The following is a 15,354-nucleotide window of genomic DNA, read 5'->3' as shown; positions in this document are numbered from 1 at the left end:
TCTTATCTAAGGATTAATGTTTTCAAATCTCCCTTCAGGGAAAAGGGAGTCCATCAAAGTGTAAATTGTTTACTGACCATTTCATATCTGTTCTGAACCTGCCTTAGATTTAGGCCCCAGATGTCTGTCTCACCAGCTGCCATAATGCCTGAACCTCCCAGGGCAGGAGTCTGTGTCTCTTGAGGAAGAGGCTCTTGCCATTCTGGTGCAGCTTGCCAGAGGAAGAAGATGCCCACCTGCTAGTAATGTCTACCTCACCTCCCGGGGGATCACAAACATCATCCTCCAGCCTACGTATTCGTCTAGATTTTTAGTTGCAAGCTATCACAAGTGACTCTAGATGATTTAAGAAAAATGAGATTTATCTTTAAGATTTTGGGGAGCCCACAGAATCAGCAGGATGGCTAGAGAACTTGACTGATTGGCTGTGCTACCAGGAACAAGGCTTAAAAATCATACTGTAGGGAAGTAAAACTCATACTGTAGGCCCAGGGAAGATGCCATGATGTCACCAGAGATGTAGTCAATGCATGTTGCTGCTGCTGCCTCTGGAAATGATGTAATTGTCACTCTGAACACTGCTGCCACCCACTGATGGATGGAATCTTTGTGTCCCACAGCTAGTTTCTGATCCCAAATCTGGGTGAGGGCAGCTGATCAGCAAAGCCAAGATCATGTGCCCAAGCCTAGTCGCAAAGAACGCTCAAAACCTTCTGATTACTTGATGTTTTCAGCTTTAGCTCTGAGAAGTGGGCTCTCCCTCTTCAGGTAGGGAATTCTCCAGACAGAAGAAGGAGGTCCAGATGCTGGATGGCCAGAACATGTGCCTCCTCCCAGCCTTTACATCCATCTCTTGTGAGCATGGCTTGAATGAGTCAGCATCCTCTGGTCCATCTAGCTCTGGGACACAGAACCAGACAAAGTTGTGAATTTCACAAGTTGGAGGACCAGGAAATGGATTATTGGGAAGTTTTGGGATGGAGGTCATCCAGGTGGCCCCACCTTGCTGATACTCTCTGCTCTTGGTCTAGTGATACTTTTGCTCTTCAAACTCCTTAAAATAGATCCTGAGTGGATGATGTTCATTAAAAGAAAGAAAGAAAGGAGGGAAGGGAGGAAAGAGAAAGAAGGAAAGAAAGAAAATAGAAGAGGGAGGGAGGAAAGGAAGGAAGGAAGGAGCCTTGAACACATCACCCACCCTTCCCCAAGTCTCAGATTTCTTCCCTAGCTCTGCATTGCTTTAACCACTGCTCTGGGCCTCAGTTTCCCCATATGTTAACAACAACAGAAAGGAACGCAGTTTGGCTCACACCCAGCACCTCCAGCTCCAGCCTCATCATGAAGGAGGTGAAGAGTGTATGGCGTGGCTGCCCAGCACACCATGGGGTTGGCTGTGTATAATGACAGTGTCCCAGAGTTGGCGCTTGTGTAACAGGCAGATTTACCGAGAGGGTACGACTGTTTGCTCAGCAGCTGAGAAGTCTATAATTAGACTGTCACAACATCAGCAAAAGTACAGGATCAATGTAATCAGAGAAGAAATGGAAAAGAACACGGCATCAGTGAAAGTCTCCAGTGGGTCCCCGTGGTTTCTGGAGCACTAATCGCCCAGGCAATTAGTCCCACTTGTGGGTTTCCTCCTGGTGATGACCAGGTTGGTTTGGGCATGACTGCCTCTCACCACCACAAAGCTCTCCTCCTCTTCTTCGCCTTCTCCCTTCCTCTGCTCGCTGAGTCTTAGGGATGAGAGTTCGAAGAAGGCAGAAACTGTGCCCCAAACTCAGTGGCTGGGGCACCTTTATTCCTTGTGATGTGTGTGTGTGGGAATGGAGGACAGCCAACTAGAGAATGCAGATGCCTCAGCCCCATCTTGGCTCTATTGGGTAAGTGCCTTAGAATCTGCATTTAGCACATCCTCTGATGGTTCTATGGGCTTCCCTGGCGGCTCAGATGGTAAAAAATCTGCCTGCAATGCAGAAAACCCCAGTTCAATCCCTGGGTCAGGAAGATCCCCTGGAGAAGGGAATGGCTACCCACTCTAGTGTTCTTGCCTGGAGAATTCCATGTACAGAGGAGCCTGAAGAGCTACAGTCCATGAGGTCACAAAGAGTCAGACGTGACTGAGCGCATGCACACACACACACAGATGGTTCTATGTGTGCTGAATCTTGTAGGCTACCAGACTGAGCCATCCCCCCTGCCCCATCACAGCCCTGCCCTCTTGCTTTTACTCTGCACCTGGCGTGGTTATAACTCCATCAGGATGGCAGCAAGATTCAGGGCAGCCAAGGTTGAAGGGCCCTTCCAAAACCAAAGAATGATAATGGGACTCTTATTTTCTTTTTAATCACATTAAGAATTCCAAGCTGCAGACATGTTTATCTCATTAATCCTCATGACATCTGATCTACGGGGCAATGGCCAGTGTCTTGAGTTTCTTTCCATCAGTGGATCAGGGCTCAGCTCTGTCCCCGAAGGATCTGGACCTGATGGCTTCTGGTCTCCCCTGACTGAGCCCAATCCTCCTAGATAGAAACCACTGGATCTCATCAATCTGTGAATCTTCATTTTTCACACAAATGTTTTAACATAAATAATGCATGTTGCCTTGTATAAAGATCAGAAAGTGCAGAGAAGCAAAAGAAAGAAAGAAATCATGGCTAGTCCCCCAGCAACAATTCTGCGAACACTCTGGTGTTTATCTTTTCACACTAGTGTGTGTCTGTACACACTCCCACACGTGTATGCTGTCTCTGCGTTAGTCAGGTGCCCAGAGAAAACAGATGGCACACTCGATCATGGTTCTTGAGGAAAGCTTGATGAAGGGACCATTTACCTGGTCATGGGCGAGGTCCAGGGAAATCTTAACAAGGGGTGGGGGGCCCTGAAGGACTAGCAACGAGCAATGAGCCATTTCCACACTACGCCTGAAGGGATGAGAAGAGGGAGGTAACCAGAACCTGGGACAAGTTGAGAGACACCTGACCGGAGCTGTACCCGCTGGTTGAACAGCAGTCTGCTCCCAGCACAGAGGGAGCCAGGAAAACCGCCTGACTGCTCGTTCCTCATGCCCTCCACCCTCCTGCCTGAGCCTTCCTGTGTCCCGACTCAACCAGAAGGCAGCACCCCCTCTCCCCCGCGATGCAGAGCGGAGAGTTATTGCTAGAAGAGTGGCCGGAGGGTCTGGATGGGCAAATGGAGACTGTCCAACACACTTTTGTAAGTGCACTCATGAGCGTGATGATTGGTTTTGAATTTCTACAACTCCAGATCTAGGAAATGCGGTGTTCTGAGTTAATTCTCTCTTTGACCACAGCCCCAAGAGTGAACTGTTGGGACTTTCCTGATGGTCCAGGGGTTAGGACTCCACGCTTTCACTGCAGTGGGCACAGGTTTGATCCCTGGTCAGGGAACTAAGATCCCACATGCCATACAGCCAAAAAAAAAAAAAAAAAACCGAGAGAGAAAAAATTCTTAAACAGAATAAAAATACAGTATATCAACTTAAAATTATATGGGAAAAGTGACCAATTAAAAAAAAAAAGTGAACTGTTGCTTTGTGGTATCACTCTCAACACAGTGAGTTAGGAGCCTGGCAGCTGGCTCTGACTGCTCTATTTCTCATTTGAAGCAGAGTCAGTGATTGACTTCTGCAGCCAGTGTGCCCTCCTCTGCGATGTAAGGCCCAGTACTGGAGACTAAGGTGGACTTTGAGCAGACTGGCCCCCACGAACCCACATGCTCACAGGGAGCTTAGGGTCCCAACAGCTGTATCATAAGCCAGGCAGGACAAGTCCCACGGGGATAGCACAACCATCTACACTAACAGTAGGGATGGTGATAAAAGCTAATGTTTTCAGCCAATAGCAACTAATATTTATTAATAATAGATAATGTTTACTATATACTAGTCTGTTCTAAAGTGCTTTATAGGTATTTGTGTTATTTAATTTTCCCAGCAGCCCAAAAAGGCAGGTCATAGTATTAGCCCAATTATTGAGCTGAAGAAACAAGTATGGAAAGGTTAATGAACTTACAGAGAAATTGAGGCCTGGACAGCTTAAAGGGTGAAGCCAGAGGGTGAACCCATGCAGTCTGATTCAGAAAACCCACCCTCTCAAAATCGATGTTCTATTTCAGTGAGTCTGGCACCAAAATTATGTTGATGATGATACGAAGTCATCATTTGCCTTTTGAACTCCCATCCTCTCATGAATGCCTATGGAAGCTTCCAGAAGCTGCAGGACGTGATGACATTGGGCTCATTGGGATGCTATTAGGATGTTCTTTGTTTTAAAACTTTCTCAGTTTGAGTTTTCTGGCACAGTAGATACCCATAGACAGAACTCACATAAACAAGCTCCTCCATGTCCTCAGGTGGCTCCTGCAGGGTCCTTTCAAGGAGTCTTGAGACCAAAAAGCTTGAGAACTACTGCAGTACTGTTTGCCTGTGGGGTTCAGAGGAGGGCATTCTGTTGTATTATGAGATCAAATTTATTATCACTAGTTTCCTTGCCTAGCTCATAGGACAGTATAAAATAGATTCTACGCTAGAAAATGATAGAACCTGAAAGTTCCCAGAGAGGTCAACAGTCCATTTTCTTGGTTTGGGAAGATGGCTCCAACTGGGCGGTGAGTTTCTCTGCCCCTGGTTGCCTTGGGGGCTTGCTGATAACAGACAGTGCCTTGCTGGTATTAAGCAGGACCCCTAGGCCAAGTCCAGATCATGTCAGGGTTTGAAATTCTCCAGGGAAATTGAGAGCATCTGGTTTTAAGACCACACAAGTAGTATTTGTCATCTCATTTGTGAACAAGAGTGGAAGCTTAAGGCTTTGTGATTTTTCAGTTCAGTCACTCAGTCATGTCCAGCTCTTTGTAACCCCATGGACTGCAGCACACCAGGCTTCCCTGTCCATCACCCACTCCCAGAGCTTGCTCAGACTCATGTCCTTCGAGTCAGTGATGCCATCCAGCCATCTCATCCTCAGTCGTCCCCTTCTTCTCCTGCCTTCAATCTTGCCCAGCATCAGGGTCTTTTCCAATGAGTCTTCAGTAGAAGAGTATAATTCTAATTATCTTTCAAGATTTATAAAACATAACTGCACGGTACCCTAGTATTTTTCAGTCTATGAAATGGGGAGTACATAATAATAATCATTGCTTTTTAATTAGTTGTTTTTGTTGTTCAGTCACTAAGTTGTGTCTGACTCTTCTGTAACCCCACCAGCTTCCTCTGTCAATGGGATTTCCCAGGCAGGAATATTGGAGAGGGTTGTCATTTCCCTCTTCAGTGGATCTTCCCCACCCAGGGATTGAACCTGCGTTTCCTGCATTTGCAGGCGGGTTCTTCACCAATGAGCCACCAAGGAAGCCCTTTTAATTAGTAGATAATAGAAATTATAGTAAATGAAGTTTAACCAATCATGGGGAAAGACTAGAATCTAACAATCGGGATGGCATAAAGTAATTGATGTTCCTTACTTAAAAATGAAAAGATGATAGAAAAATGTGTGTAGTAGGAATACTACACTGGTGCCAAGCATCCATTTCTCCTTTCCCAGCTGGGAAGCTGCTGTGTTGTTTGGGTTGAATTGATGTGGACATCCCAATGTTCTAATGATGGACCCATGGCCATCATTGTAGTCCTACCCCTTGCCCTTGATGAGTCAGGGATGAGAAGTTACCTCAAGCTCATGTTCACCAAGCCACAAATTCTCATATCTTTTTGGACAGGATGATGTGCAGTTGAGTCCTGGAATCTTGTTGCCATTTAGCTGCCATGAGAGAAACCAATGTGTGAAGAAGTTTATACACCAGAAAGAGTAGAGTCAAAGAAAGATCCAAGGACTAGCAGCCAGAAGACCACACTGCCACTGAGCTCTTCTCTTCCGGAAGCCCATGATTCCCTATGTTTTACCCAATTTAATTATTTTCTGATACTCAGCAAACAAAGCATCTGATATAATTAACTTTTTTTTTCAACTTAAATACTGCCAGATAGAAAAAGTAGGACTATCATGTTCACCAGTGTCAGATCTGACAATTTAAGGACAATCAATCCTGATGTTTCTGTCACCTTCACTCAAGCCCACCTTTTAAACCTTCCGTTGTCCCAAAGTGCCCTGGCCCCATCTTCCACATAAGCATTTCCTAGTTCAGTCTTTCTTTCCAAATGAAACACTCCTTCCCTCTTTTATTGTATAGTGACCAAGTATCAGACACTTAAGTCTCAACACTTAAAGCTTATCAAGTGTAATGGAACACAGGGGCCTAGAAGGACAGCACCACATGTGTCATGAGCATCATTTGAGCTGAATTCTCTCCAACAGGACAAATGTGGCAGGGCAAGGGGCAGACTCATCGGACAGTTGAAAGGCGGGGGGCGGGGTGGGGGAGTGGTTCCCAGATCAGACTTGCTGGCTTCAAGCTCTGCCTTCTGTCCTTCTGGGAGAATATTTGACCTTGCTAAGTAGTCTCAGCTTCCTTATCTCAAGATAACAAAGATGGTGATAGTAAGAGGACCTCTCACCTCTAGATGTATCATGGATTAAATGAGATAATGGATGTACTGTGCCTTGGTGTGGCAACCAGGAATTTTCCCCAAAATGTCAGTTAGACACAGTCCAAGAGACTTCCCCTCCCTGGGACTCAGGCTCCTCTCCTAGCGAAGGAGGAGGGATGTCTAGAGTCCCCTCCAGCTCAACGTGCTGCCCTTGGCAGAGACAGGAGCCAATGGTTTTCTGGTTGGGCAGCAAGGGGCCCGAAGCAGATGGCTCTCCTGCAGGGAAGTACCCTCTTTGCCCTCAGAAATGACGCATGGGCCATCCGTCAGGTGACCTCCCAGGCCTCTGGAAAGACACCGATGTTTGTTTGGCTTTGGTTTTAAGTGTAGAGGCTGCAGCAGAAAAAACAGGGCCGTCCATGCTGATCCTCATGTCCACAGCACATCAACAGCAGGAGCAAGCATGCAGAGAGCATGGGTTCAAAGGTCTAAAATACTGTGTCGCTCGTTCTAAGATACTCTCATGTCGTCCACCCATGACCAAGGACACCCTTTCTGCCGCTCAGAGGCACTGTGTACATTACAGAAGATAAGCCACGCGATGTGGGAAAAAGCCTCACACTTTGGTGCTCTGGTGTCAACGCTCTCCTTCCCTCTTTCTGGAGCCCAAGGCCACCAGCTGCCACTTCAAAGGGGAAGAGAGCTGGAAAGTGCCCCCACTGGGGGTTCTGCTGAATAAGCCCTCTAAGCATCAGGTGGACAGTTGCTGGGATCCTGTGGAGGCAGGCATCTCACTGAGACCCCCACCAGGGAAGAGCTGAGTCTGGGTCCTCAAGGCGCCCAGGATCCAGTGTGGGGTCATACATGAAGGGGGCATCTGGGACTCACGTTCCTCACTGCCCTCTCAGCAGTATATTTATGATTCTGCTGGCTTGTGAGACTGGCGGCTTTTAAGAATTCGCCTGCAACACAGGAGACCTGAGTTCAATCCCTGGGTTGGGAAGATCCCCTGGCGAAGGGAAAGGCTACCCACTCCAGTATTCTGGCCTAGAGAATTCCATGGACTGTATGGTCCATAGGGTGGCAAAGAGTCACACACGGCTGAGTGACTTTCACTCTCGCTCCATAAATCCCCACTCCTATGCTATTTAAAATTCAAACTCCCATAGATGGACATGTATACACTGCTATATTTAAAACAGATAACCAACAAGGACCTGCCCTATAGCACAGGGAACTCTGCTCAATGTTATGTGGCAGCCTAGATGGGAGGGGAGTTTGGGGGAAAATTAGGTACATGTATATGTATGACTGCAGATGGTGATTGCAGCCATGAAATTAAAAGATGCTTACTCCTTGGAAGGAAAGTTATGACCAACCTAGACAGCATATTAAAAAGCAGAGACATTACTTTGCCAACAAAGGTCTGTCTACTCAAGGTTATGGTTTTTCCAGTGGTCATGTATGGATGTGAGAGTTGGACTGCAAAGAAAACTGAGAGCTGAAGAATTGATGCTTTTGAACTGTGGTGTTGGAGAAGACTCTTGAGAGTCCCTTGGACTGTAAGGAGACCCAACCGGTCCATCCTAAAGGAAATCAGTCCTGGGTGTTCATTGGAAGGACTGATGCTGAGGCTGAAACTCCAACAGTTTGGCCACCTCATGCGAAGAGTTGACTCATTGGAAAAGACCCTGATGCCGGGAGGGATTGGGGGCAGGAGGAGAAGGGGATGACAGAGGATGAGATGGCTGGATGGCATCACCGACTGGATGCACATGAGTTTGGGTGTACTCCGGGAGTTGGTGATGGACAGGGAGGCCTGGCGTGCTGTGATTCATGGGGTTGCAGAGTCGGACATGACTGAGCAATTGAACTGAACTGAACTGAACTAATATGTATGACTGAGTCCCTTTGCTGTTCACTTGAAACTATCACAATACTGTTGATCAGCTATACCCCAATATAAGACAAAAAGTTTAAAAAAAAAATAAAATTCAAACTCCCAGGGGGAGAATCTGAGGGGGAGGCTGGCATCAGCTGTCACCATGTGAGGACCTTCCCTCTGGTGGCCTCCCTGGACCAGGCGCTCTCAGTCGAGGTCACGGGGATGGGATCACAGGCACAGATGATCAAGGGACAGCAGAGTGGGGGCCAAGAGCCTGTGGCTGCACAGCTGAATGGGGCTGCAGGAAGGCAGAGTGACACAGCTGTCACCAGCGTGGGTGCCTTCCCAGGGCTGCTCCCTCCCTCCGTCCTCCTTGTCTCGTTTTGGGACAACTTCACTCCTGGCCAAAGAGCCTTTCCTGTCAAGGTGATGCCATCCCCAGAGCTAAAGGGATCATGCTGCGAGAGCCTGGAAGCCATCATACCCTGTCTCCCAAAGGGCTTGTTTTTGTATGAGCAATCACAGGCCTGGTGCTTGCAGACTATGATGGTGATGATTTAGTCTCTAAGTCATGTCCGACTCTTCGCAACCCTATGGGCTGTAGCCCACCAGGCTCCTCTGTCCATGGAATACTCCAGGCAAGAATACTGGAGTGGGTTGCCATTCCCTTCTCCAGGGAATATTCCCAACTCAGGGATCGAACCTGGGTCTCCTGCATTGCAGGCGGATTCTTTATCGACCGAGTCACCAGTCGAAATCCATTTGCAAACTATGCCAATCTCTTGGCCCTGATCTGTACACAGTGGTAAGCCGGAAGATGAGATGCTGCTGTGGCCTGGCCTGTGGGGTGCAGGTTTCCTGCCCCAGTGTTTAGAAGTCTGTTTCTGAGCTGTTCACAATCATGCACACAGGGTGGGGGACCCCTCTCCCTTGTTCTTGCAGGTGGGGCTGGGGCAGCCTAGATAACTGAGCAGCACAGCACTAAGAGATGACCCACCATAACCACATGGCAGAAAGTCCTGTGGTCATTCTACTGAGCCAGCATGGAGAAACTACAACTAGGGACAAGCCTGCGCCTGTGAGGGGGGGTGGCCACATAGCAGGGTGGGATAGGAAGAGCTGTGCGTCTCAGGCTGGAAACAGCTGAGCTTCAGGGAGATAGCCCGTCCCTGGCATCCAGACCTCAGTGCCTGGAGAAGGCATCCCTTCTGTGGGCATCAACTTTGCTCCTTCAATTAGGAAACTGTTAATCAAACTTCAAGACCTACTGTTAGAACCCCTCAGGGTATTGTTAAAAAGGCACATTCCTGTGTTCCAATCCTGAGGCTCCTATACTCTAGCTCTGAGATGGGGCCCAGAGGTCTTCAGTCTTGACAAACACCCCTAGGAGGTCTGATCCAGATGACCATAGACCACAACTAAAGAAACCTGGTCTAGGCACTTTCCTGATGATCCGGTGGTTAAAAAAAATCTGCCTTCCAATGCAGGGGACGTATGTTCAGCCCCTGGTCAGGGAACCAAGATCTCACATGCTGCAGGGCAGCTAAGTCTACACATCACAATTACTGAGCCCACTCACTTTGTGAGCTGCAATGAAGAGCCCACGCACAGCCGAAAATAAATAAATATTTAAAAAGAAAGAAAGAAAGCTGGTCTAAGAGAAAGGTTTGGGTGTCAGGTGGGCTTGGATTCATAGTTTGGCTCTGCTGCTTGCTTGCTGTGTGGCCTTTGGGGAGCTCTTTAATCACCGTGCCTCACTTTCCTCTTCTGAGAAACGGGAACAATCATGTCAACCTCACTGAGGCAGCAGGGAGAATAAATAAAGTGAGGTGCCGCTCTCAAATTCTGGGGAGGGTAAGCAAGGATGATAGAGCCTGACTGCAAGCTCACTTGCAGAGCTGTACTTGTCAAGGGACACGTTGCACGAATGAATGGTAATTCTAATGTCCTGAAGAAACACCAGCCTGAAATGCCAGTCTTCATTGGTAAACAAGGCAATCCTAACACACTCTCACCCCAGGCACAGTCACAGCCTCCTCATTTCTCTCTCAGTTGGCCAAGCCCTCTGTCTAGAAGCCCAGTGCTCCACTGCCTAGTCCATGGTATACCCTGCAACCCCCAAACAGACCACCTGTCAGCAGGGAGCCTGTCCTCTGTGCTGACCTCACAACTGTACAGCCACCTTGAGTACTCAAGTCTTGGACTTCTGGGTTTTTAGGTAGTATTCCAAGAACTGGTATCCAGCTTGTAGGATATTCTGTGTGATCAAATACCTGGGCACCTTAAGAGATGGTACAAGTCAGTTTTTTTGGCTGATTTTATATACATTAATATGTGAGAATAGTTACTTTACCATTTGGTAACCCACTCCAGTATTCTTGCCTGGAGAATCCCATGGACGGAGAAGCCTGGTAGGCTACAGTTCACGGGGTAGCAAAGAGTCGGACACGACTAAGCGACTGAACGGAACGGAACAGAACGGAACGGAACACAGACTTTACTGACAAAGGTCCATATGCTCAAAGCTATAGTGCTTCCAGTAGTCATGTACAGATATGAGAGCTGGACCATAAAGAAGGCTGAGCATGGAAGAATTGATGCTTTTGAACTGTGGTGCTAGAGAAGACTCTTGAGAGTCCCTTGGACTGCAAGGAGATAAAACCAGTTAAACTTAAAGGAAATCAACCTTGAATATTCACTGGAATGTTTAGATAGCATCACTGACTCAATGGACACGAATTTGAACAAACTCTGGGAGATATGGAGGACAGAGGAACCTGGTGTGCTGCAGTCCATGGGGTCACAAAGAATCAGACACGACTTAGTGACTAAACAACAACAAAAACAACTATACATAGGGTATCGGCAACTCCCAAACTTCTCTAAACAAATTGAATGCTCAAGTTAGAAAGTTACATTATAATCTTCCAAAATTCTGTTGTTCTTATTAGGAATAATGATTATCATTGTATCGGAGAATCCTGAAATGCCATTTCTAATCATTAGAATTCACGGTAAGCCAGCTTCTACCTCATTAAGCCTAAAGCCCCAGCAGACATCCAAGAATTATACCAACCCCAGACAAACCAGCTGAGGACCCGAGTGGGGAGGTTTCAGAGACCTGGGTTCCATTCTTGGCTCTCACCTTGCTGTGTGACCTTAGGCAAGTGTCTCTGAGCCCTGGGGGCTCCCATCCACACACCAAGAGGGTTATCCCTCAGTCTCACACCTTCTAACCTAGAGTCTGTGTGTCTGAGTGAGCTGACCTTTGTGTTACTGTAGAATGACGTTTGGTCTTGGTTCTAGTTTAACAGGCCAGGGGGCAGTTAGACTCCATCCTTGCTGCCAATGATCCAGTACAAAATACATTTCTGTTTGTTTTGCACTGAACCAATTCCCCAGGGCAGCCATCCAGGCGGAGCGGAGTTGGTGGTAATGGAGAAAACCCAAGATGAGGACGTAGTTTCCAGCACCAAGGCCATTAGCCAAGTCTTCCTGATGCCAGGATGGTGAGAGGAAGAGTGGCCCACTCCTCCAGGCACCCACTCTTTGAGCCTGACCTCTGCCTTTGGCCACTGTGCTGACAGAGTCCTGTGTCTCTGGCATTGTGTAGAGGGGACACAGCTCTGAGGGGGTGGCTGAGCAACCAAGGGTCCGTGCCACCCACCACGCTCCTGTCCTGTGGTGCATGTCCAGGAGAGCAAGGTCAGCTTCTTAATGACCATCATTTCCAAGATGGCGCTTGGCAATGTCAGTCAGAGGGTGAGGGCTCAGTCTGGCCTATCCCTTCATCTGGCCAGTGTTCCATGGGCCCTTGGTCACACGGGTGACAGGGGAGGCTCTGTATACTGCAGGGAGGAGGCAAGGCAGATTACAGAGCTTTGGAGCAAAGCTGGCCCACCCCTTCTGCTGAATTTGCCTCTTCTCCACACTCATCCTTGTGCCGGTTTATTCCTGGCTGGGCCTGGCCGTGAGCTGTAAAGCAGTAGCAGCTGAGAGGGAGGAGAGGCTGCCGGGGTCAGTGGTAGCGATATTCTGGACAGTGGCTCACATTTATTTAGCGCACCGGGAGCCGTACCAAGGGCTGTTTCCTAGAGGTAGGATCTTTTGTTTCACATGGAAAAACTGACGTGGGAGATTAAACGACATGTCAAAGCCTCAGGGCCAGTCAACTGGGAAAAAAGATTTGAATTCAGGCATCCGGCTCCAGCTCTGGCCTCTACTGAAGAGCAGCACCTTTCTCGAATTTTCGAGGGCGGGACGGCCTCCAGACACCTCCTGGGCAGCTCTGGGCACACTCTCTTTCAATCCCTTTTCTTGGAGGTTAATGCCACAGACAAGGGGAACGCAGACCTCTCCTTGAGAAGTTCTCACCATTTGTTCCTTTGTTCCTCTGTCAGAAGCTGCAGGCAGGGGGCACAACCTCTGCCCTCCTAGTCCCAGCTTTATAAATGTTCCTCAGGCCACCATCTGGGGTAACTGTTAGAAAGATCACACCCACCTCACAGCTTCTGAACCTTAAGCAGGCAGAGCCCCTCTTTGGGGAATAGTGCACCAGCTTCAAGGTGGAAAGACCTGGGCTTATGTGCTATCCAGTCGGCTCCAAAACCCTCTGAACCTTTGTTTCCTTTGAAAATATGGATAGTGATGACTGCAGCCTGCCTACTGCAGCTTTATTTTAAGGGTGAAATGAGATGTGACAACTCCTTCATGACCTTTAATAACCAGCTCACCTTGACTGAACTTTCAAACTAAGGACTCGACAATGAGCGCTGTGTTCATTTTGTTGCACAGAAGGCAGCACAGAGAACTTCAGGAATGGCCAGGAACCTGATGCTTAGCAGCCGTAGGCCCAGGTTTGCTCTTGGCTCTGAGTCAGAGCTGTTGCCTCCCTCCCCAAGCTCCAGTGTCCCACAGATGCAACGTAATGGTGATTTGGGACCCACTGGGAAGTGAGCCCGGTGTTCCAGAAAGCAGGGTGGAGTGGAGATGCTGTGTAGAAGTGTGAGAGCCATTCCAATCAAAAGCAAGCCTGAAAAACGTCTCCTGCTGGTAGAGTCTTCCACTTCAGTCACTGGGTGTGGCTGTGTCACTGCTCTGCCTGCAGACAGAGATGCCTGGTGACTCGCGTCTTTGGCCAGCCCTGAGGCCACACTCTGGGCAGGGCTTCACCCACTGCCTCCTTCACCCCTTTTGTAGGAAGCATTGCCAAAGAGCAGGGGGACATTGAGTCAGAAGGGCATCCCCTCTGTCATCTCTGCCACCCAGCTCCTCATTGCTGAGTCCAATTCACCCCCAGCAGTCTTCTGCACCCCAATCTTCCAGCCTCACTGGCCTGAGGGGCAGCCTTCATTGCCTCCGCCCCCACTGAGGAGCTTAGCAACCTTCCCGAGAACCCAGACACAGGTGTTTGTACTCTCCTGGGAAGCCCAGTCTGTAGCTGAGCTGAGTCCTTCTAGGTCCCAGTATGTGCAACGAACATGTTGTTATTTTATAATAATGTTGGTTACAAAGGAATTGTTGCTGTTTTCCGGAGAACTAAGTCCACGTGCTGTGCTGTGCCCTTTGCTTGCATTTTCTTAGGGAATCGTCCCAACTAGGACACTCTTATTCCCATGGGACGGATCGGGAAACTGAGGTGCAGAGGTCAGAAGTGATAAGTCAAGTTCAGCACACTAGTAAGTGACAGAGACTGATGGGCACCCAGGCCACACTGGCACAGCCACCGTCCTTGCTCCTGGTCTGATCATCTGCCCGTATCCAGACTCTGTCACTCCTCTGCCCTCCTAGAGATCAGAGTATGGGACCCATGCAGAGACCCCAGGACCTGCAGGTCCCATCTTCTCAGACGTGGCTCCTTCTCCAGTCCCCCAGGCCTCCGCACCATCCATTTGCCCAGGTTCTGGCCAGTCCTTAGCCAAGCCCAGCATCTTTCCAGAGCCTCCCATCCTGTCTTCAGGCTTCCAGGTTTCTTATGCTTCAATCCATTCTCCAGTGGCTGCCAAAGGCCGCCTCCTGAATTACATATATCCCTTCCTCTGTGTGATGAACCTAGACGGCATATTAAAAAGCAGAGACATTACTTTGCAGACAAAGGTCCATATAGTCAAAGCTATGGTTTTTCCAGTAGTCATGTGTAGATGTGAGAGTTGAACCATAAAGAAGGCTGAGCACAGAAGAATTGATACTTTAGAACTGTCATGTTGGAGAAAACTCTTGAGAGTCCCTTGGACAGCAAAGAGATCAAACCAGCCAATCTTAAAGGAAATGAATCCTGAATATTCATTGGAAGGACTGATGCTCAAGCTGAAAATCGAATATTTTGGCCACCTGATGCAAACAGCCGACTCATTAGGAAAGACCCTGATGCTAGGAAAGACTGAAGGCAGGAGGAGAAGGGGACAACAGAGGACGAGATGGTTGGATGGCATCACCGACTCAATGGACAACATGAGTCTGAGCAAGCTCCGGGAGATGGTGAAAGACAGGGAAGCCTGGTGTGCTGCAGTCCGTGGGGTTGCAAAGAGTTGGACACGACTGGGTGACTGAACAGCAACAACAGCTTCCTCAGCATGATGCTTCAGCCTCAGGCACAGGTGACAGAGTCAGGCCCAGACTTTGGGCCTGGCATCTGAGGCCTCACAGTTTGACCTGAACTCCCTTCAACCTGCCTCCCTCCCCACTCCTGCTGCCTTCAGTCCGACCATGCCTGCCTTCCCCTGCTCCTCACTGGTACCTACGATTTCTCCCTCCAGTCACATCAAGGCACAAGATCACTCACTTAGCCACTCAAGAATACTCACTGATCATTTACACATGCTAGCATCATTCAGGCACTGTGGGGACCAAAATCCCAACTCCTGTTGCATGGAGCTAATAGATTTGCCGAGACAGGGTTTGGGGTCTTTGAGGAACTGAGAAGCCAGGGTTGTGGTGCAAGGTGGGCTGGGGGCCTCTTGGCAAGTTT

Source organism: Moschus berezovskii, chromosome 4 (assembly GCF_049115385.1).
Source record: "Moschus berezovskii isolate FMDL1 chromosome 4, NW_MosBer_1.0, whole genome shotgun sequence".
Taxonomy (NCBI): Eukaryota; Metazoa; Chordata; class Mammalia; order Artiodactyla; family Moschidae; genus Moschus; species Moschus berezovskii.
This window is presented reverse-complemented; position numbering follows the sequence as displayed.